This window comes from Neophocaena asiaeorientalis, unplaced genomic scaffold (genome assembly GCF_003031525.2).
Source record: "Neophocaena asiaeorientalis asiaeorientalis breed wild unplaced genomic scaffold, Neophocaena_asiaeorientalis_V1.1 scaffold33, whole genome shotgun sequence".
In the NCBI taxonomy this organism is placed as follows: Eukaryota; Metazoa; Chordata; class Mammalia; order Artiodactyla; family Phocoenidae; genus Neophocaena; species Neophocaena asiaeorientalis.
The window spans coordinates 142,053-165,528 of record NW_020171988.1 but is presented as its reverse complement, the minus strand read 5'-3'; the positions used below and the strand labels follow the sequence as shown (position 1 = coordinate 165,528).

Below are 23,476 nucleotides of genomic sequence, written 5' to 3'. Positions count from 1 at the left end.
ATAGAAAGCTCCGAAAAAATATGAGCTATTATTTATTATCTGCTGAATACAGAGGAAATTGTGAAATGTAGAGAATCAGCAAAGCATCAATCCAGGAGGTGTTGAAACTCAAATTATGGCATATTTTTCTCTAATCATTCATTATTTCTTCAACAAAGATTTGTTGTCAGCTCAGTACAAGCCAGGCATCATAAAAGGTAGTGGAGATACGGCAGAGAATAAGGAAGATCTGATCCTCGGCTGTGTGATCCTTAGATGAAGAGAAAGAGGCATTAAAAAATATTTTCACAAATAATTGATGGACCACAACTGTGCTGAGTGCTGTGAAGGCAAAGTACAGCGTGCTGTGAGAATGTTTAACTGGTAAACTTAACCCAGCCAGGCAAAGAGATGCAGGGAGAGTGTGTAGGCGGAGCGGGTAGTGGGCGCCGATGGAAGGTCAATGAAACTTCCCTCAGGGAATCTAAAGCTGAGCCCTAAAGGATGAGTGGGAGTTTATTAGGCAAGGATGGATGTGAGAGCCGGAGTCCAGAGAGAGAACAGAATGTGTCACGACCCTGAGGTGTGTACGGGCTGCGTGCTTGGTGGCTGGGGTATGGGGGCAAAACAAAACTGAAGTATCCCGCCAGTGATGGATATCCATCATGGGGTTTAAACAAAGAGGCGACATTTGTTTTTAGAAGGACCTCTCCAGCAAAGTGGGAGAAATTGATTGGACGGGGCCAGAAATATTTCAAGGAGCCTGATGGCTGTAGCTGTGACAGATAGGATAGTAGCTGGGGCTGTGGTAGTGGGGGAGAGGGAGAGAGTCTAGTAGAATTGAGGAATTGTGGATATGGTGAGCAGGGAGTAGTAGGCAGAGGGAGGTGTCAAGGCCACGTGCCTGGGGCCATTTCCTTCAATAACAAGCACCTAGAAGGAGCATCTGTGGGGGCAGGTCATAAGTTCAGTTAAGTATGAGGGACCTCTGAACACCAAAGAAAAATACATAGAACGGGCAATTTGTTTTCTGAATCTGGACGTCAGAGAGCTGGAGACCTCTCCCGTAAAGGGAGTGGCTGGTATGTGTGTAGTAACTGAATTGACGGTAATGGACATGCTATCCAGGCAGACTTCAGACGAGAGGTCCTAGGATTTACCCAGCAGAATACCAGCATTTACAAGTGAAGTACAGGAGGAACGGGCGGATGGGTAGAAAACCTGGCTGGGATTTCATGGAAGCTAAGGGAAGAACGAGTCACCTGGGGCAAGGATGATGGGAACTGAAAGCATCCTTGGATTCAGCTAAAGAAAGTTCCTTCACAACCTTAGTACAGTTTCTGAGGACAAATGGCTTGTGGAGTGAATGGGAAATGAGGAAATGGAAATCATGACATGGAGCCTAAGGAGGATGGTTATTTATAGAAGAGAAAGGTCAGCAAGTTCTGAAAATAGCAGGCAGAAAATCAGGGGAGAGGAAGAGGTTGAAGAAACGTGGAGAAGGTGTGTTGATAGTGGGTTTTTTTTGAGGTAGTAGGAGAGGGGAAACCACTGCATAGATGGAGAGTCTGGCTTTAGACAGACTTAGAAAGTACAGGCAGTTCCTCTGTTGTAACAGGAGGTCAGGGGGATGCGGTGGGTACAGATGCTGGTGGGTTTGTCAGTTTGGTGGTGGGAAGTTGCGAGGTTTCTGTTTGGTGGCTTCTATTTTCTCCGTGAGGGAGTAGGCAAGGCCATCTGTCTAGTGTGATAGAGGAGGTGTGAAGGTTAGAGATCTGAAGAGAATGAAGATTGTTTGAAATAGTCATTGAGAACAGAAAAGGAAGATGGTCAGAGAAATGTAGCACGGTTACTGTGAGAATCCAGACGAGAGGGGTGATGGTGGATTGAGCGTGGCAGGTGTGGTGGTGAGCCCCTGCTCTCACAAGGCTGATAGACACACGCACACACACACACACACACACACACACACACACACACACACACAGTTGTTTGCAACACAGTGTAGGAGGTGAAGCACAGGGCGCTATGGGAGATCCTAAGCGCGAGGTGTCTAACTAGGGACCTAAGACAAGTAAGCCTCAGCCAGGTGAAGAGATGGAGGGTGAGCATATCAGCGGAGAGGGCAGATGTGAACAGGCCAAGAGGTGTGGGGAGCCACGGCTCCCTTGGGGAGCTGAAGGAAGTCCCCAGGTACAGCATTGTGTGTGAGGGTGGAAGTGAGTGGATACAAGAGGAATTAGGCAGGAGGGGGATGGCGGCTCAGCATCTTCTAAGCTGGTGGTTTGAAGGTGTGGTCCCTGGACCAGTGGGGACCAGCAACATCAGTATCACCTGGACCTTGTCAGAGATGCAAAATCTCGGGTCCCGTCCCAGACCTAGCCTATCAGAAATTCTGAGAGCGCGGCCCTAGTGATTTATGTTTTACCATGTCCTCCAAGTCATGTTGATACACACTAAAGCTTGAGAACTTGTTTTAAGCAATGGGGAGATTGGTTAAAGTGCCTTTTTAGCAGGAGAATGACATGATCAGGGGCAGGTTTATGAAGATCTCTGGCCACAGTGTGGAAAATGGAGTGTCCTATGTGTGAATCCCAGCCAGGAATCTCAACAGGACTAATTCTTTAGCTGGGTTACTGACCCTGGGGCAGGATGTTCCAGCCAAGGTCTCCATGGTGACCAGAACCACCTGCCCCCTTGGAAGCTCCCTGATGAGCTTACCTCTCCAGCAGCTCTCTGCTGCCCCCCTCTGTCCACGGGCCACACTCATGGTTCCCAGACAGATGCTTCCCAGACCTCGATCAATCAAGTTTTAGCATCCCCCTGACTCTTTCTGCACCCTCAGCTTTGTCAGATGGATGGTCTCAGCTAATGTCAACATTAGACACTGTCATTTGACAATCTCTGAATGGATGGCTCTGGAGAGCCCAGGAAAGAGTACTAATCAAGCAGTTACCTGAGATATCTTTGGGATAAGATTTGCTAATTTGAAATGAAGCTGTACCTTATATCCCTTTCCATTTCTGGGAAACACATTTGTGTGTTTGTTTTTAAAAATGTATTATGCTGATATCTCTCCAGAAAAGCTCTTTCAGAAGATAGGATCTGAAGGCAACTTATTTCTGGGGTAAAAAAAACCAAACCTATTTGTTTTTTTCCAAGACCAATAAGAATATGACATTATAGGACCTGGTGTGGGATAGGATGATTCCATCAACTTCCACCATCCATCTCTCTTTACAATTAAATTTTCTTGGTGGGTTGTCTAGTCTGCACATCATTTCATCTGGAGTTCGTAGAGAAAGATGATTTTCCTACAGGAACAGATTGGATTGGCACGGCTGCTAAAAGATGATAAAATCATTTCAGGGAGAATGGTATAGGCTGCCTTCCATCCAACGATAACCATGCAAAATAAATATGATTTCTCCTAAACATGCATGAGGCCATAGCTCCCAGTTATGGTGTCCAGAAGAGGGAGTTGCATGGGATTTGGAATCAGTCAGATTGGTGTTGGAATCTTGGTCTCACCAGTCACCAAAAGTAACTTACCTTTGGCAAATTACTTAACTTCTCTGGGTCTCCATTTTCTCTATTGTAAAATGGGTTGTTGTCAGGATTAGATAGAACAACATAATCTGGGGTATTTAGTAGGTGACACTAATTATTAATTTTTGTTTTCTGTTAGATTGTTATACTACGTTATAGGTGAAGCTAAGAAACAGTGTCTGAGAGCTCCAAGAATTTCATGCTTATGAATGTAAATTGCTGTAGAGTCTCTGGGCTAATGACGAATCCCTGAAAACAGGATAATAAGCAATAGGATCCTATGAAGGTTGATAGGACAGCTCTAGAACGTATTGTGACTATGGTCAAGGTTGATGGTAGATTCTACTCTCTCCAAACTTGTTTCATACCCTCAATTAATATGCAGCTATAGATAGCTTATTATTTTTCTACTGAACTGCAAACTAATGGAAGTCTGTGATAAGTGTCACACCAGAGGTTCAGTGAGTAAGGGGTAATTCAAGAATCAGGAGGAGGAAGAGGCCATTTGGCTCCAGAATGAACCAAACTACGCTAACACATAGATTACTTGACCAGCTATGTCCAGACACTGTCATAAGTTTTAAAGCTTCAGAAAGGAGACAGACTTGAGCTGAGTCATGAAATTTGGGGGAGAATTCAGATAGCTGGAGAGAAGGGGGAGAATATTTAAGGGAGGGGAACAGCACACAAAGCCATGGAAAGGGAGGTTGGCTGGCTGTGATCTAGGGACAATAAGTATACCTGTATGGTTGGAGGGGAGTGTTACTGGAAAAGAAAAGAAAATTGTTACTGGAACAGTGATTGAGTTAGACTGAGAAAAGTCTTTACTGATAGAAGAGGAATTTGGGAGCCAGTGACCATTTTCAAATAGAAAAATTATATGATACCATGTGATGTCTTGAAAATTGTAATCAGTTTTCTTAGTACCAGTTGGGAGAGTAGAAAGAAGGTAGGTGGGCTCATTAGGAGGCTTGGCCAGAATCTACATAGTTGCAAAGGCTGTGTACAAATTAACATGGTGATGGGAGAATGGAGAGACGGTGGGGCAGAGAGAATCTCCCAGGCCTTGTGAGGGCCTGGGGAAGGGATGGGGTGAGGAAATGACAGAGAAGATGCAGTGGGTTGCTTCAAAGATGGCCTCCCATGAGCTCCACATCCTGGAATTCCTGTCTTTGTGTAATCTCATCCCCTTGAGTGTGGACTTCTAACCCATAGAAAATGGCAAATGTGATGGGATGTTACTTCTGAGATTAGGTTACAAAAAGACCCTGGCTTCTGCCTTGCTTGCCCTCTTTTGCTCACTCTGATGGAAGACAACTTCCATGTTGTGAGCTAGCCCATAGACTAATGTGGTAAAGACCTGAGGGTGGTCCCCAGCCAAGAGCCAGCAAGGAACTGAGGCCCTCAGTCCAACAGCCTTTGAATAACTGAATTCTGTCAACGATCTTGTGAGTGGATGTGGAAGAGAATCCTTCCCTACTCAAGGAAGTGGAGCCTGGAGATGACCACGGTCCTGCCTGACACCCTGTGATTATAGCTTTGCGCTGCATAACAAATTACTCCCAAATAAAATAACATACATGCATTATTTCACAGTTTGTGTGGGTGAGGCATCTGGGTCCTGTCTGGCTTGGGGTCTCTCACAAGGTAGTTAATATCAAGGCTTGACTGGGAAGGATCCACTTCCTCGCTCAGTCACATGGTTGTTGGCGGAATTCAGTTCCTCATGGGTTGTTGGACTGAGGCCTTGGTTCCTCACAAGCCGTTGGCTGGAGGTCTCGGATCTTTGCCATATGGGTCTCCCCATAGAGCATCTACAATATGGTGGATTGCTCTACTGGAGTGAGCAAGTGAGAGAACACTGGCAAGGTGGAAGTCAGCCTTTTGTGACCTTATCAGGGAAGCAACAAGCCATCACTTTTGCTATAGACTGCTCTTTAGAATGTGTTAGAATCCTTTAGCCATAGGTCTGGCTCATTTTCAAGGGGAGGAGCTCACACAAGCGCATTAATACCAGGAGGTGAGGATCACTGGAGACCGTGTCAGAAGCTGCCTACCACAGCGACAGTGATTTATCATAGTTTTTGTGGTCTTTCCAAGAGCTTTAGGCTCCTGGAGGGGGCTTGTGCTTAGTACATAAGTGCTTAATAAATATTTACTGAATAAATGAGATGACGCTTGCAAAAACTCCTAGAGGTCTCTGAACAGTAATTTTCAACTTAGATGTTAAGGCACTGATGGTCTCTTCAATTGGTCAACAGTGTAATGGGTATATAGTGAATTTCGGGGACAAAATTCTCATCCTAAGTACAAAAACCTAATTCATTTCATTGGGTGTAAGAACTCAGGGCTGACCTGTACAGTTGTGCCATATACAAAAACGCTTGGCTGAGGGGACAAGGGTGCCTAATCCAGTTTATAGTCCACTCACCAAGCTGTGCCCTGGCATGGGACTGCATCAGTGTAGACGGAAGCATGTCTTTTGGAAAGATGTCCACCCAGAAGGGGTACTTCTGTGTAAGCAGTGCAAAGGCCACACCTGTGGTTCTCTAAGGAAGTGTCAGCCTTCATCCCCCTCCTCCTATTTGCTTTCACCTGTTCTCCTTGAACTATACCCTCTGAAATGGGCTTGAGGGAGGAAAGGGAAAATGTTCCATCCACACCTGACGTTGGAGAGGATTAAGTTCTGTTTGAGGAGGCCTTTGAGAGTCCCGGAGAGAAGGAGCTATACAAATGCAGGCAAATTCCATCATCCCTGTTAAATGGCCAAGAAAATTCCATGATACCACCCTCTCCCTGAGTGCTGGGTCTGACCTGACAATAGCAAACAAACAGCAAGCTGTGATCTGTTTATAATTCCAAATGAAAATCCACCCCAAATAGAGGCGAGAAGGAGAAAAAGCAGCTCGGCAACAATGTGTGCTTTGGCTGAGGACCTCAGGAAGCCTTGCTTCTGTGAACCTCAGCCCATCTCCCTCCCCTTCTCACGGTGACACCCGAAAAGCTCAGCTCACACCTCTGGCATGGCTGTGTATTGAGGATAAGGGTGTTGACAATAGGATTTAAGCTGCATAAATAATTGCAAATTGCTGTTCGGCCCCAGCAACTGCCAGCAAAACAAACAAACAAACAAACAAACGAGGAAGGAGATGATATTTGAAGCATAAGTTGTAGGGAGGGGGAGCCAGCAAGTAAGTCACGTGGAATCTGGCAGCCAGCTCTGGGTGTAAAAGACACTTTGACAAGGTGATCACAGGCCACCCACAGTTGTTAGGGAGCTATAAGAAGTTATTTTGACAGGACATGTGACACGCTTCAAACAGAGGAATCAAAGCCCCAAATGATCAGGGATATGTTACAGGAAAGTTCTAGTTTAAAGAACAAGCTACTCTAATAACTGAGGGATAGCACTAATGGGGGGCTTCAAGTATTCATTTTCTAACTTCCAGGTACTTCTGTTGGCGGTGGTGTGCGGGACAAGAAAGAAGGAATGACAGAAACGTGGTTTATAGGAGCAAGGGAAAATGCCACGATGGCTGTCATTTTGTGCCCCTCAGTCCTCTAGCTTTCTCCCGGCACCAGTTTCAATGGCTTCGCCAACACTCTTCCTCAAAGAACCCTGCCAGTGTTCTCCCCAGGATGCAGCCGAGGTAAGAAAGATTAGACCAGCCACACGTGTGCTTCCTTGGGTCAGGGTCAGGTGTTTGCATACAGTCCATCACTTACCCCAGCCTCTTTGGTTTCTATCCTCTCCAACATACACCTCACCTCTTGGTTCCACTTTCCCATGCATGCTGCTGAGCCCTTTGCTTGAAACCAGTCTTCTTCTTTCTCAGTCTTCTTTTGAATCACACCAACTCCAGAAAGGCATTTTTGTTAAATGTAGCAGAAGAGTTTTAAGTGAGAAAAAAAAATAAAGAATTCACTGGATAGAATGCTTGTTGAATAAAGGAATGAGAACACAGATGGAGGTTAGGGAGTTCCAGACTCTGGTGCATCTCTATCGATCTGTGTGCCCTGCACTCTCCCCACTCCCTGCCAAAACCTTCTTCTGAGAACCATTTCCCCCTTCTCTTTCAAACATGTGCAGAAGATGTAGTTTTCTTTCACGGACAGATTTGCTGGTCACAGATTATTGGTGTGGAAGTGGCCATCTAAGTAAAACTGGGTATATCAGCTAGCTTATGCTGCCTAACAAATGACATCAAAATATGATGTCTTAAAATAAATGTTTATTTTTCTTCAAGAGTCTGAGTGTTGGTTGGACTTCTGTGTTTCATGCTTCAGATCTGCAGATTCATGGGATGGCTCTGTTCAATGCATTTTCATTCTGGGACCCAGGCTGATGGAGCAGGGCCTACCTGGGGAAAGTGTTTCTCACAGCAATGGCAGAAGTGTAGGACGGCAAGTAGAAACATATGATGATTCCCCCTTTGTGTGCTCCTGCTGGTCTCTGATCTTGCTTGGGCAAGTTTATTTCCCATTTTTTCTACAATATTCTTCCTCTGTGAGGTTAGATGGAAGCATTAGTGAATAAGGTAGGAGGTCCTACTCAGACATTATCAAAGAGGTGCTCAGAGGTATTTAGAAAAAGAGAGAAAAATTCACTTGCAAAGAGTGCAAAGGAGGCAGACTTCAGAAAGACTCACTGGTCTATCAAAAACATAACTAGTATTTAAGGAAAAACTGCAAAATTAATCTATTCATGGTGAAAACAGCAACTTGCTCACATGATTATCATATCCATGAAGGTCATGATACATCTTCAGACACCAGCTTAGCCAAAGTTGGGGATAAAATTGTTTTTGTTGCAGAGTTTACAGGAAATACTCATGGATTTTTTATTTGGGGGACTAGAAGCAAACAAGATGATCTTGATGGTTTTAAAATAGGTCTACACATATTTTGGAACTATCCCTTCAAAAAGTAGAGCCTAATTCTTCTTTACTTGATTGTGAGCCAGACAATGAATTGCTTCTAAAGAACAGGATGTGGGAGAAGAGATGGTGTGTAGCTTTCGAAATTAAGTCATTAAAGGCATTGCAATGTCCACCTTGCTTGTTCTTGGATCACTTTCTCTGGGGGAAGCCAGCTGTCGTGTCATGGGGACACTCACGGAACCCCAATGGGAGGGTCCATGTCGTGAGAAACTGAGACCTCCTACCAGCACTAACTTGTCGGGCATGAGTGAGCCACCTTGAAGGCAGATCCTCCTGCCTCAGTTAGGCCTTCGGATGACTGCAGCCCTAGACGACATTAACTGCAACCTCATGAAAGACCCTGATGCTGAACCACTCATCTAAGCCCCTCCTGGATCTCTGACCCAAGAAACTATGTGAGATGATAAGTGTTTATTGTTTTAAGCTGCTAAGTTTGGGGGTAATTTGTTATGCAGCAATAGAAAACTAATACAATGAGCCTATTGGTTTTGGTTTATCACAGTGTGTAGAGTGTTGTGGTGGTTGTTGTTTTTGATTGTGTTATGTAAAATGCTCAGATATTGGAAGAAAGACAGAGTGTCTGGCCTAATATTAGTAGTCCAAGTCTCTTTCTAAGGTTCTGCATTGGAATTTAATGCACCAGTGCCTTCTGTAAGAGTTTAACTTACATTCCTGTAGGCAATATATGAGACTGAATGCATAAATGAAAACAATGCGCTATCTGTGTACTAGGAATTCATTTACCCTCAATGACCGTTATAGGCAGCAAAAACTGGCCTGACAATATGAGGCATTGTGGTAAAGTAGGATGAAGATTGATGCTTACTGGTTCTGTTGGGATCAGTTTAATCACCAGACATCATAGGCTGAGTGTCCAAGACCGTGAGCATTCCAGAGATCTATACAAATGTTTGAGAAGTGAAATAAATCATTTATTTACTCAGCTGTTTATTGATGGACATTTATTTTGTTTCCAGTCTCTTGTTGTTAGAAATAAGGCTGAAGTGAGTAACTTTGTACATATGTCATTTTGTTCTGGGTACTAGTATATCTGTAGGATAAATGCCTAGATGAGAAAACGCTGGGTCAGTAGTTTCATGAATTTGTGATTTTGATAACTATTACTGAATTGCCTGTTTTCCTTCAGCCTTACCAATAGAGAGTGTTGTCATACTTTTGAATGTTTGCTAGTCAGGTAAATGGGAACTTTGTGTTTGAGGAATTCATAGTCTTGTCTGGGAAAACACTATCACTTACTTAATTTATGCTTTATTGTTACAAAAGGAGTCTGAGAACAACTTTAAAAAGATAAAAATATTTATTTTTGCATGCGTGTGTGTGTGTGTGTTTCAAAATGATTCTGAGGACACCTATAAAGATGTTTATAACAATACAGGAAAAAAACATACAGAGATTGGAAAATTAAGTAAAGAGTAAAAGTGGGAATGGAATTCTGATAAAGATTTAGTTATGACACAAATGCTTATGTCATTACTATGTAGTTGCTGAGAGAGTATTATAAATTTGACTCTGAGTTCCCTGGCAGCCAATATAAAGATGGAAACATGGTTAGTTATAAGAGTCACAGTGAATATAATATTAATAATATATCTATAATCTTTAAGCCATTGTATTTTTGTGATACTTTATTTGCCCCAATTAATTTTAGGTAGGTATATTATTGTCCTCATTTTACAGATGAGAGCCTGAGGCACAGGTAGTTAAGTAACTTGCCCATGATTGTGTAGCTAATTAATAAGAGGTACCTTGTTTTGCATTTAGACAGCATGGTTCCAGAGACCACATTTTAAATTATTATGTTATTTTTAGTGACCTCTCAACCAAACATGAGCCATTTAGGCAGTGGCTGTGATGAAAACATCTTAATTTTCAGACATTTATTATGTTTCCATTCTGTGAACTACTCATATGTAGGATGTGATTTGATATGATATGATATGACTGCTAAGTGCTGGAGCTGCATTTACCAATCTAAACCCCTCCCCTCTCCATTCTGGGGAGGGGTTTAGATTAACCCTTAGATCTTGCCTCTTTCTTGTCTTTTTGTCTAACTTTTATGGCTCTTTAAGGCCTTTGAAAGCCTAAGACAATTGTCATTCTCCTTCTCTGCCCTGCTCTGCCCCCATTTATCTGGAAGGAGATTCCCAGAGCAAACTGTGTTCAAGTTGTATGTATCTTCTAGGTCTCATTTAGGAATACTGGTGTTCAAAGCACTGGTCTAAGGCCAGTCTTCCAATCTGCCAGTTAAAGGAAGTTTCTGAACACGTTTGTGGTTGGCCACTCATTGTACTGCCCCAGGAAAGACATCAGAAGGGATTTTATGCCTATTAAGGTTGTCAAAAGTTGGTATAAGAATACAGATTTTCCTGTTTTGTTAAATCTGTCCAAACTCAGTCAACAAAGACCTAGACAATATAATGAATGACACTTTATACAAAAGAAGAATTGCCAAACAGGTAGGCACAGTGAAGCCACGATCATTAGCTCTTTGAAAATTCTACCATGACCACAATGTGCCTTTTTATTAGCTTTATACACACTGTGTGACTTTCAGAATATTCCATAATCAATATTCTCTCCTTCAGCTCCCCGAGAAAATAGAGGTATTCAAATCATATCTCCATGAATATCTACAGAGAATAATCACAATGTCTAAGATGCTTCCTGGGGAAAAAAGCATCCTCACAATTTCTGTAGGAACAGAAATACTATGATGTCTCTGGCTGGTAATAGTTCATATGACAAAAATGGTCACTAAGATGTCAACAAGTCAGCTCTTGATATCCAAACTGTTAGGGATTGCCTATTCAGATCTGTCTTCCAGAAGAAATAATAACTATACACTTTTCTTTCAATGATACTTCACAGTTTTCAAAATATTTTCATTGGTGGTGGTGTAGAAGGCATGGGAAATGTCTTGAAGGAGCTGGGTATTTTTTTTTTTTTTTCGGTACGCGGGCCTCTCACTGTTGTGGCCTCTCCCGTTGCGGAGCACAAGCTCCGGACGTGCAGGCTCAGCGGCCATGGCTCACGGGCCCAGCTGCTCCACGGCATGTGGGATCTTCCCGGACCAGGGCACGAACCCGTGTCCCCTGCATCGGCAGGTGGACTCTCAACCACTGCGCCACCAGGGAGGCCCGGAGTTGGGTATTTTTATCCTGAGAGTCAGATTATGGGTTCCTCCTCCACACAGTAAAAATTTGCTGTTCTGTGTTAGTCATTAAGGTATTATCTCTAAGCTCCAAACCTGTCCTTTGCTTTGTGATCCTGAAGCTGGGGCTCTGCAAAACACATGCGGCTTTGTAAACTGACTGCATGTAGGCTCTGTCAATAGGGGGCACTAGAGGAAGACCGCAAGGTCCTTCCTCTTCCTGTGACTGTAACCCCAGCCCTGCTTGTTTACCCAGGTAGGGGCAATTCCTTCCTAGAGCAGCATCAGAATCTAGTTTGCCATTTCTCTAGCACTTGTAAAACCTTCACTGTGCTCTTTTCAGAGACGCCAGCACCACTTGGCTGGAGTGCCCTCCTCAGAAGTCTGGGTCCTAGCCACCAGGACCCTCCTCTGAACTCAGGGACACCAGGAACAGGTGAGCAGTGCCCCCTCCTCCGAGGCCTGAGCTTCAATTCCATGGAGCGCCTTTTCGAAGTCAGTTTTAATAATTTGAGTTTTAATAATATCAGTCTCTTCTCTTTATTCCCTCAGTCCCAGGGGCAGTAGCTATTTCCCGAAGTTGTTACCTCCAAGATACCTTAGAGTTCTTTCTAACTTTTAGTCAGTTAACAAATATATTAAAATTTCTGTTTGAATAACTGGTGTCGTTTTTGCCTTCGGAGTAGATTCTAACTGATACATGTTCCGCATTCAGGCCTCAGAGAAGTGTCTTGCTAACACTGATGTGACCTCAAATTCATGATGTAAAGATCAAATGGGGGTGCTGAAAAATAATTCTTTTGACTTTGTAAGATCCATTCACATGCTAGCAAGGAAAAGTTTGGATTGATGATAGAATGGATAAGAATGACAAAATCCTTTGAAAGTCTGTAGGACTGCAATGTTCAGGGTTGGGCATATCGGAAAGAGGGTGAAAAAACTCAAGGCAGGGTAACCTGTGCTGTCGCTTCTTTAAGGAGCTTGCTCCCAGCTCTACGGTCACTGCTATGAGACTGACTGATTACTTTGTAAGTTCATGCTATAGCAAACTCTAAACTGTTGCATGCTGTAGAAATGTAAGGGCCAATTGTTTTCAATAGTTGGAGAATTTTAGGCATCACCAAAAGTACTTTATTGGGAGGAAGGGGAATTTTCCTGCACCCCTGAAAATTGTCTAAAGGGTGGTAACCTACCATACCTATGTGCAAAATTGGCCCTGGTTTTCATGTTATTAAAGTTCGTGAGGTTTTCATAGATTCATATTTGTATTCATTTCTTTTCATTAATATTTATAGTCTAAAGAAAAATCTCTAAATCACCCAGTAAATATGTGAATATGTTTAATTAACTAATTAATTAATCAGGGTCGTGCCGAGCGGCTTGCGGGATCTTAGTTCCCCAAACAGGGATTGAACCCGGGCCCTGGCAGTGAAAGCCCCGAGTCCTAACCACTGGACCACCAGGGAATTCCCATGAGTAATTTTTTTTTTTTTAACAATTATCAGTATAGAAACATTTAGAATAAAAAAGTGCGATGGCCTTTTAATTGTCTCCCAACACCTATCATGTGTCGTATCTCTTTGAATCCTCTAACAACCATGAGAGACAAATACCGTTAGCCCCATTTTACAGATATGTGAATTGGCACTCAAAGATTTGTCCAAAGCAACCCAGATATAGATGGACAGTTCACACCTATTTTCCTGGCACTACTCCAGTTTATGACTGTTTTCCAGAGACATTATTTTAACACTCCATTTTCCTCACAAATACCCTGATTTGGTTAATAAATTATATGGTCACCTGATCCAGCTAGTAAGTGAAAGAGCTGGGATTTGAGGTCAACCAAGTCCTATGTGTTTTCCATTGCTGTACACTGCCTTAGAGCCTCCTAAACCAGTTTGAACTTGTTGAATTTCATGGTACAAGAAGTCTGCACCACTGGAATTGGAGCAGATATTCCAGGTATCAGCCTAAACTTCTTAGGAGGCTACAGAGAAATCAGATCTTTCTAGGCTATTATTTCTGAAAACTATGCAAATAACCTTAGAAGATAGATCAATTAGCAGAAAACAAAACTCAGACTGGCTTAAGTAGAAAAGGAGACTTATTGGCTCATGTAATTGGAAGTTCAGGAGTTGGGTGAGTTTCACTATTGGTTGATCCAGTTCAGTGATATTATCAAAGACCTAGTTTTAGTGTGTTTTCTTCCCTCTTTCACTCTACTATCCAGTTCTAGCTTCATTCCATGACTGACTTTCTTTGTGGTTGTAAGGTGGCTGCCATCAAGGTGACATGTTTCCACTTTCACATCTGGATAGAGCAGAAGGTACATTTACCCCTAACCAGTGAACAAAAACCTTGTTCTTTGCATTGTTTGGACTAAACTGAACCAATAATGGTGAATAGATGCTACGTACTGATTGGTTTACAGTTGGATTACTGATCATTCCTAAACCAATTGTCATGTCCAGGTTGATGTGGAGGTGGAGAAGGATTATTCTGATTTGGGCATTAATCAGGACTCACTCACTTCTGTGACTGGGGATGAAATTTATGGCTCCCAAAGCCCACGAATGGTATGAGGAGCCCATGAACCTGGAAATGGGGAGTGGATCCTGGTTAAGTTATCAGTGAATGTCCACTGGCTACCCAGCACCCATGCATACCCTTCTTTCCATTCATCCTCTCAGAAACACCCATGTTTCCCCAGTAGAGACAACCCAAAATTTGGTGCATTAGCTCCAAGTTTTGATTTTTTGGGTGATGTGGGGTCCACTCCATCACATCTGGGTGAAACTTCTCATAGTCTATTGGTATAGGACTATTGGTAATAATATGTTATCCATATACAACACAACCCATAGAAACCCCATGATGAAGAAAGAATAGGATAACTGGAAAAGTGAAGAATGAGAAACAACACATAATAATTACTAGTCCACAATGATATCATTCCTGCCGGACAGAAATGGTGAGAACTGAATTCCAATAGTGAATTCTATGGAGGGCCATGTTGGCTGCCCAAGGTCTTCTCTTTGGGAGGCTATCCCTTGTCCATTATTTTCCTTGGCTTTATCTGATAAGCAACATGGTATTGGTGGTTAAGAGTAAAGGCTTTGGAGTCAGATTGCCTGGGTTCTAATAACTGGCTTTTCTACTTTCTAATTGTCTGAACGTGGGCAAATTTCTTAAACTCTTTGCGCTTCAGTCTCCTCAGATGTAAAATGGGGTTAATAATCCTCGTCTTTTAGGATTAGTAAGCATGTAAAGAGGGAATGATTGCATTCAAAATGCTTAGAACATTGCTTCACATACATCAAGTGCTCAAGACATGTTATGATGATTTCAGGTAGGCCTTGGGGAGGATGATCTTTCTGAAGGTTTCTTTGACAATAGAGCTTTCTTCATTGTTTAGTGGACTTCTGGCCTACTTGCTTCTGGTAAGTTCCACAGTCAGATGTCTGCTAGTCAGAGATCAGATTCATAGTCCTTGAGCTTGGCAAGTATATTTTTTGAGCCTAGGTATTAGCTTATGTGGAACTGGGCATAATTTTCTATCCTACTTGTGCAGAAACAAAAGTATCTCAGATCATTTCACTAATGTGTATGACTACCTAGATCTTGTTTCTTTTCTTTCTCTTGAACCAAACCTTCCACCAAGAGTAGCCATTGTGAACTATGTCCACGGTGGATATTTGCCCAACATTATGTCAACCATCAGGCAAAGCTGGAAGTCTCCAGTGCTCAGCCACTCTGCTCTACTGAGGTTGGTGTTGTCTTGGCTGACTGTACATTTGTGGGCCTTATATTGCCTTTATCTTTTCTTAGCCAGGATGACAGAAGCAGTTCATAGACAGATGAATGCCTCATGACAACACGTCAACCACCCACAAAATAAGCATCTGTTCTGTTCATGGCATCATACCAGCCACCATCCCCTTCCATTGCCATGACTCCAACTCCAGCTCAAGTTTGAGCTGCTCTATAAGACTTTTCTTTTATAAAGATCTATGGGGAGAAAATGTGAAGACAGACCTAGACATTTATAGAAAGGCTTTATTTTGTACCTATTTTCATGTATCACCCAGACAAAACATGAATTCTACTTTCCCCCATTTTCATATAAAACTACATACACCACACTGTACATGTAAAACAAATTTGGAAAGGAGCCTCAAGCTGGCCTCTGAAATTGTGTAAGCAATTATCACATTTTTGTGCGCAAATGCAGTAATTATATGTGTAATTTGGCAGCTGGGTTTGAAAATTTGGCCTTAAGTGGAACATAGACAGGAAAAATAAATGTTGGAAAATGCCAATATTTTATAAAGATTTTGAATCAAATAATGGTGAAATTATTGCAAGCCATCTTAATTTTTAATTATAATGATCATTACACAATATACAATAATTTTTTTGAGGAAGAAAAGAACTATAGATCAGTTGCCCATCGTTTTTGTCAGAAAAAAATGCCTCAATTCTTAGGGAAGATAATTGTATTTTTCAGAGGTTATGGTACATATTTCAAAGGCTTTGTTTTCTTATGAAGAAAAGATAGTGATTGCCTACTAGTTCGAGTTCTATGACATATTTTACTATAAGAAGAAAAGGACTCTTTGTACTGATTACTTTAGAGGAAAAGTAGTATTAACTCTGCTTTATTTGAGCTAGTAATCTTAACTTAGACAAAGCTTTCTTTTTAAGCATTTAAGTTTGGGAATATGAGATTATAGCCCAAATGAAGAGTAATTTAGATATCTTTGATCTAGATTTAAGTTGAAATTTTATAGTAAAATCATAGTTTTTATATTGTCATCGAGATTGAATCTAGTGCACGTGGCTCTTTCATGTGGTTATGAGTGCTGGTGACTTGGAGATGATGTAAGGAAGACCCTGGAGCAATGTTATCTTCTGTGGTTAGTAGGGTAATGGAGAGGTTAACTCTGAAGGCTCTGGAGCCAGCCAACCGGGATTCCAGTCCTGGCTCTACCACTCTGTTAGCCCTGTGACCTTGAGCCAGTTACTTAATCCTTAGCCTCTCTGCATCTTAGTCTCCTCACCTGGTAAAATGGGAGTTGTAACATGCCCACCAAATAGAGTCATCACCAGAGCAGAAGGAGATAGTCATACGTGGTAGAGTGTCTGACACTGGTAAGCCTCAAACATGATAACCATTTTTGGTTTTGATCATCATTTGTGGCTCAGTGTTGAACCAGTCATGACTAAGTGAGAAGGAAGGCTCTTCCAGCTCAGAATTGCAACGTGAGGGCAAGAGACAGTCAGTGTATACAGAAAAGTCCATGGGAAATCCAGGTTCTCCATGGTGAGGCAATGTCCCCAACAGCATGATAAAGGAAGTCCACGGTGTGGGTAGAGCTCAGTTATGGGACTTTATTTCGACTCTGTAGCAAACTATTGAGAGTCTGCTAGGACTGTGCTAAACTAGGGGGTAAAGGAAGATGAATAAATTCGCTCTATCAAGGAGCCTGCAATCTACAGAGGGAATGATATAAGTGCCTGCATGACTATAAGGTATGATGCAACACAGTCAGTGCCAGGGCAAATAAACAAACAAGATGCTCTGGGCATTAAAAGAAAAAGGGAGAGAGAACATGCAGGTAAATATTTTCCCCCTTCTTCTAAAATCATTCAAATCTTCTTAGAATAGGTAACTTTTGAGGCAGGTATTGAAGGTTGTGGAGATTTTGGTTAAGCAGACATAATAGGGCTGGAGATGAATCCAGTGGAGAAAAGAACATAAACGAGGCAGAGAGGAGGGAAGAAGGGGGCATCCAAGAACACCTGGGACATCCAACATGGTGGGGAGTCATGGAAATAGACCATTAAAGGAGGCTTGGCTGGATTTGGAGAGCCTTTGAATGATATGGTGAGAAGTTTGGCCTTAATTTAGTGTCCAACAGGCAGCGCTGAAAGAGCAAGGTCTTGAACAGATCTGATGTGCATCAGAGAATCACTTGAAGGTTTTGTTAAAACACATATTCCTGACACCCTACCCAAAGATTCTGATTCAGTAGGTCTGGGATGGAGCCTTAGAATTTGCATTTCCAATGATCTCACATGTCACACTGATGTGGTGGGCTCACAGAACACACTGAATAGCCCTGGCATAGGGCACATGGCCTTCCAAAATGTTTTATTTGCAGATCCTTATTAGTAAAAAAAAATCCAGTATACATCCTCACTATATGTATATTTATTTATTTCCAAATTATAGACAAACTACTGTGTCAGTACCTGTTATGCATGTCATAAAGTCTATACCATTATAACCCAAAGAGGCTGAGCTCATGACGAAATAAGCAATTATTGTTTTATTTTTATTTTAATTAGTAATGGCACAAAAGTCTTTTTGCTCTCACTGAAATTACTGTTAAATTTGAATATGCTTCATTGTTTTCTGAAACTCAAAATTTTTCTGATACAACTATTTAAATGTCTTTCTTAATTCAATTTTTTTCAGTACTTTGTTGTAGTGGTTTTTGCAATTGAGAACTATGTCTCACAAAGGCACATAAATCCAAAGGGAAAATTTTCCTTTATTGGCTGTTTTAAATAAATTCCATTCACCAATTATGGAAAGGTTTTTGTTAAAATGTGGCTAGTAGGTTTTCATCTTCTCTGATGTCAATCAGTTGTTCTTGCAAAGCAATAAATAGGTTTTACCATTTTTCATTGTTATCAAAATTCCACTGAAATTCTTTGTTTGGAAGAGTTAAAACTGGTTACAAAAATCTTATTTCCAAGCTTTTAGAATGTGCTGATATGAGATTTTAAGAAAATAGATGATATATTTATTAGTCTAGTTTTGTATCCTAATTACATAACAATGGACATCTTTCTAATGTGCTCCGTCAGTAGCCTGAGTTTCTCTCTCTTTTTTTTTTTTTTTTTTGCGGTATGCGGGCCTCTCACTGCTGTGGCCTCTCCTGTTGTGGAGCACAGGCTCCGGACGCGCAGGCTTAGAGGTCATGGCTCACGGGCCCAGCCGCTCCGCTGCATATGGGATCTTCCTGGACCAGGGCACGAACCCGCGTCCCCTGCATCGGCAGGCGGACTCTCAACCACTGCGCCACCAGGGAAGCCCTCTGTTTTTCTTTTTCAGAAGAAAAGGTAGTTCCTTCTTATTTACTATTGAAACATTACTTCCACCTTGAAGGGACAGATTGTGTTATTAATGTTATTGTTATTGTCTTTTAAAAAATACTTGATAGGTAGCATGTTATTGATAGCCTGCTTGTCATCATAGAAAAGCTTAGCATGTCTGGAGCACTTGTCTTTCTGTAAATATATGTTTTTAGCCCTTTTGAGTACTTTGCCATAAGCAAATCTCTGTGTTGTAGAAAATATGTTCATGGTTACTTCCCATTTCAATTTGTTCCTAAAGAGTCAAACATATTTTAAAGATTAAAAAAAGTAAACTTAAATTTACCACACTGATGGTGTTCTGTGCTTGCCTGTGTATAGAGCAGAGCAAGGTGAATGAATGTCACATATGATCTGCCTCAGTAATCTTCGCCAAAATCCTTTAAAACAGTTGATAAAAGGAGTGGCCCCATTACTTACACAGCTTTACCATTAAAGAAGTAATTTACTGTTGAGAATATATCTCATGTCTATATTTTACCTTTGACGGTTTGAAAAAAAAAGAAATTCTTCATGTATTTTATTACTGAAACACAACCAAGCAAAAACCATATGCTGAGACTTGATAAAATAGAAATAGGGATACTTTCATTATATATCAAACATAACACTGTGTAATTTGTCCCAATTCTTGATTTAAAAATAATTTCCAGGCTGCCGGCGGCCTGCAGGTAGCGGCGTGGGCTCTGAGCTCCGAGGACCATGCTGTGTGAGCAGCGGCTGGAGGAGGTGCAGGGTCCATGAGCGGTTGGAGTTTGGGGGAGCAGGCCCTCAGAAGACCTCAGGGTGGCAGCGATGGGGGAGGATGAGCTCTACCGGATAGCTTATGGGATTTCACAGAGGACTCAGGAGATGATGAGGACCAAGGGGACCAGTCAGACACAGAGGATGTAGTAGACTCTGACTTTGACGTGGAGAAGGGGACTGAACACTCCGGTGATGGAGAATAGCCGAGAAGGAATCATGGAGCTGCCATCAAGGAGGATAAGAAGGGCTGCCCTGGTGGTGCAGTGGTTAAGAATCCACCTGCCAATGCAGGGGACACGGGTTCAAGCCCTGGTCCAGGAAGATCCCACATGTCGTGGAGGAACTAAGCCTGTGTGCCACAACTACTGAGCCTGTGCTCTAGAGTCTGTGTGCCACAACTACTGAGCCCGTGAGCCACAAATACTGAGCCACGTGCCACAACTACTGAAGCCCGCACGCCTAGAGCCCGTGCTCCACAACAAGAGAAGCCACTGTAATGAGAAACACGTGCACCGCAACGAAGAGTAGCCCCTGCTCGCTGCAACTAGAGAAAGCCCACGTGCAGCAACGAAGACCCAACACAACCAAAAATAAATAAATAAAATAAATACATTTATAAAAAAACAAAAAAAGGAGGATAAGGAGCCTCTTAAGAGCTTGAGGCCTCAAAATGTCAGCAGCACCTGGGCTGGTAACGCTCAGAAAAGCCGAGAAGAGAAGGCACTGCTCCCGCCAGAGCTACAGGACAGTGCCTCTGGCCGTGGGAAGTTCCTGCGTCCATCTACAGCTGTGCACACACCACATTCCTTCAGGTACAGGAGAAGCAGGGCCGGCCACGGGAGCGAGAGGGGCCCCACTGGGAGTGGAGGAGCTGCTCAGGGAGGCCAAAATCACAGAGGAGCTTGACTGACATTCACTGGAGACACATGAGTGGCCCGAGGCTGACGGAAAGAAGCAGGTTCCCAAGAGGCAGAAATGCCTGGGGTCCGTCGCCACCTCCCATTCAGTGACAGTGCCACTTCTTGGGGAGCCAGGCCCTAAAGAAAAGGACTCGATCCTGCTCCCACAACTTCTGCAGGGACTCCCGGCGCTGGCCCTGGACCCGTCCTCCTTCCTGCTGGCGGTCCACGTGCCTCCATCACTTTTAGGGATGAGGGGACAGTTGAGGAATGGTTTCTCCAAGTGAGGTCCCCAAAGGTCCCTGCTGGAGAGGTCTGCCCAGGACCCTGTTACAGACATCCGCCACGTCACTGCTCCAGCTTCAAGATCATCCCTGAGGCCTACAAAAGGTACATCACTGTCCATGGGCTTCTGCCCACTGCCTCAGCCCTGGGAACCTGGTCCATCACCTTCTGCACCCCTCTAAGGCTCTGGGCCCTGAGCCATGCGCCAGAAAATTGTCATCAAATGAAGCGATGTCTTGTCCTCAGAAACCTCTTTCCTGCTCTGACTTGGGGCTCTTAATGTCCCCCCACCCCCTCACCTTCCGCTTCTCCTGTCATTGCTGATTTTTGTCCAGCCCTTTCCTGTATTTCTTTCCCCATCTTTCCCCTTAGTTCCTACTGGTTTTGTTTGTGTTTTTTAATCTAATAAAATAGAAAGATGAAAAAACAAAATTTCAGCAATGTTTTCCATGCATCTTATCAAAATGGGTTCAGATTCCACTGAAATTCTTTGTTTGGAAGAGTTTTAATCTGGTTAAAAAGTCCTGTATTTTCTGACAAAGGTGTCCATGTTGGTTTGTACCATATCATTTTGTATGTATTATTTCAGCACTCACCAAAGCAAAAATAAAGGATATCTGCAATTGCACATAGCCTTTTGTTTTTCACAGTTAAAAGGAAATTACATGTTTCCTGAAATTTTGTAAGACAGTGGATTGAGTAATGCCTAACTTAAACATCTTTCCAAAAATTGCAGCGGCTTGTCTCTTTGTTTCAGATGCTTATTTTAAAAAATGTCTTGTGAGTTGTGACTGGTTCGAATTATCATTAGCTTTTACTTCAAAGCACAATTCTACATATGCATATCAAAGTCATTAACCAATATGTCAAGATACTATACACACACACACACACACATATATATATATATATATACATATATATATAGGATGAAGTTCACTGTTAATGAAAATAAATATAAATCTATGTTTTAAATGGTCTTTGAATTTTTTTAGCCACTTTCTTGTCACTGATTTTATATTATAACGTGTTAGATGAAAAATCTGTACTGGGGTAAATGTGTTAATGCTGTCATTTTCTTGTTCATTTGAGCTTGCAAAGTCAGTATTCTTGTCCATAGAGGGCTTCTTTGCAGGAATTTTTAAGCCAGGTGTCCACTTCCCAGAGTTAGTTAAAACTCAGTTATATAGTTTGTAACCTCACTGTTACCTGGATATACCTAAACTGTAAAGCACTAAATAGGCAAGAGCAGCAACAGGGTCCTGGTCATCTGCTCTGTGTTTAGGTGTCTCATGTATGTTATGTGGTCTTGACATTCTTACATATAGACCAGGGGAAGACAGCAGTATGAGTCTATGTATATGAAATGTAATAAAGCTTATGTAATTTTTTATTTTTTAAATCTATATATTATATATATATATATATATACACATACATACACACACATAATAAACATATGTTTCTGCAAACCCCCAAAATCATCTGTTCATTACCTGGATCTGTGCACTCCTACTTTGGAGACCACGGTCTGGGAGAATGAATCAGTTGGTGGAAGTACAGACAGGCTAGAGCAGAGGGAGATGGGAGGCTAGGATAAGAGACAAATGCAGTTTTCCAGGAACACCTAAGAAATAAAAGCCATGTCTGATCTTAAGGAGCTTTCAATAACATAAAGAGATGGAACATAGTCTCATGACGCAATTTCAGGACAGTTACAAAGCAAAGAATCATTACTTTGGACAGGACTGTAAATTCAAGAGTATGAGGAAGGAAGGAGCCTTGCTTTCCCCATGGAGTCCTTACCTCCTGATGCACGAACTTGTAACAGAGGGATTCATTGCCATTGACTACGTCAGCTTCCTCCAGGCAAATAACTCTGAGGGGAACATACAGTAGTTAGGTCCCAAACATTTTAGTATGAATGAGTTTTAAGATATTTTCACACTTTTCAGGGTTGTTGTGAGGACTAAATGTCCACCACCATGCCTGGCACACCGTATGCACTCAGTAATGAGTAGTCATTATTAATGCAGAATCAGCATGAGGGGCTTGCATGTGGGGAGGGAACATCCCTGTGCATGTCTATGAGGGGGTGTGTGGTGGATAAAGACAGGCTGAATCTACTTTAGGATATTATGTAGTTGTGTGAGAATGGGTAAAATGCATAAAGTACACCTTAGGTATGTATGTGCCGCACCTAGGGGCCTTGAAAAAGAATGACTAGTATGATTATGGGAATGGTTATATCAGAAGTGAACCTAAGTGGGGGAAGGGAGTTTTGGAAGTTAAGTTTTGAGTTGAGAGGTGGCCAGTGAGGTTTGGTGAAATTAGGAGAGGAAGAAGAATAGGAAAACTTCCAGATGGGAGTTTTAACATCAAGAGGCAGGTCACGTATAAAAACCTGAACTTCTCTAGTTTCTGTGTTTTTGGAGCTAAATTCCACACTTGCAAACAAACTTCTCATTTATTTATTTTCTAAACTTTTATTAAATGCCTATAGGTGCTAGGCACTGTTCTAGCTACTGGGAATACTGCATCAAACAAAAGAAACCAAGTCAGTGATCTCATGCGGTTTCTATTTCACAGTGGGAGATAGACGTAAAGATAGCTGACTACAAGCAGTGAAGTGAAATATAGCAGGATCGGGGTTTGCAGTAGAGCTCTCTCTCTCTCTCTCTCTCTCTGTGTGTGTGTGAGATCGCACGTGTATGCATATCTTAGATTCCCTAGGACAC

At 42.3% G+C, this 23,476-nt stretch overlaps 1 long non-coding RNA gene and 1 pseudogene across 1 annotated transcript; both read left to right on the top strand.

Moving 5' to 3' along the window:
* The first annotated feature begins 431 nt into the window (after nucleotides 1–431).
* LOC112401320 (uncharacterized) lies at nucleotides 432–18,647 on the top strand. The gene is made up of 4 exons (XR_003003563.1): nucleotides 432–562; nucleotides 6,978–7,178; nucleotides 11,984–12,076; nucleotides 18,607–18,647. It is a non-coding gene; the product is annotated as an uncharacterized LOC112401320 (long non-coding RNA).
* Nucleotides 18,648–18,740: 93 nt separating this feature from the next.
* LOC112401540 (vacuolar protein sorting-associated protein 72 homolog) lies at nucleotides 18,741–21,111 on the top strand (annotated as a pseudogene).
* The last annotated feature ends 2,365 nt before the right edge of the window (nucleotides 21,112–23,476 follow it).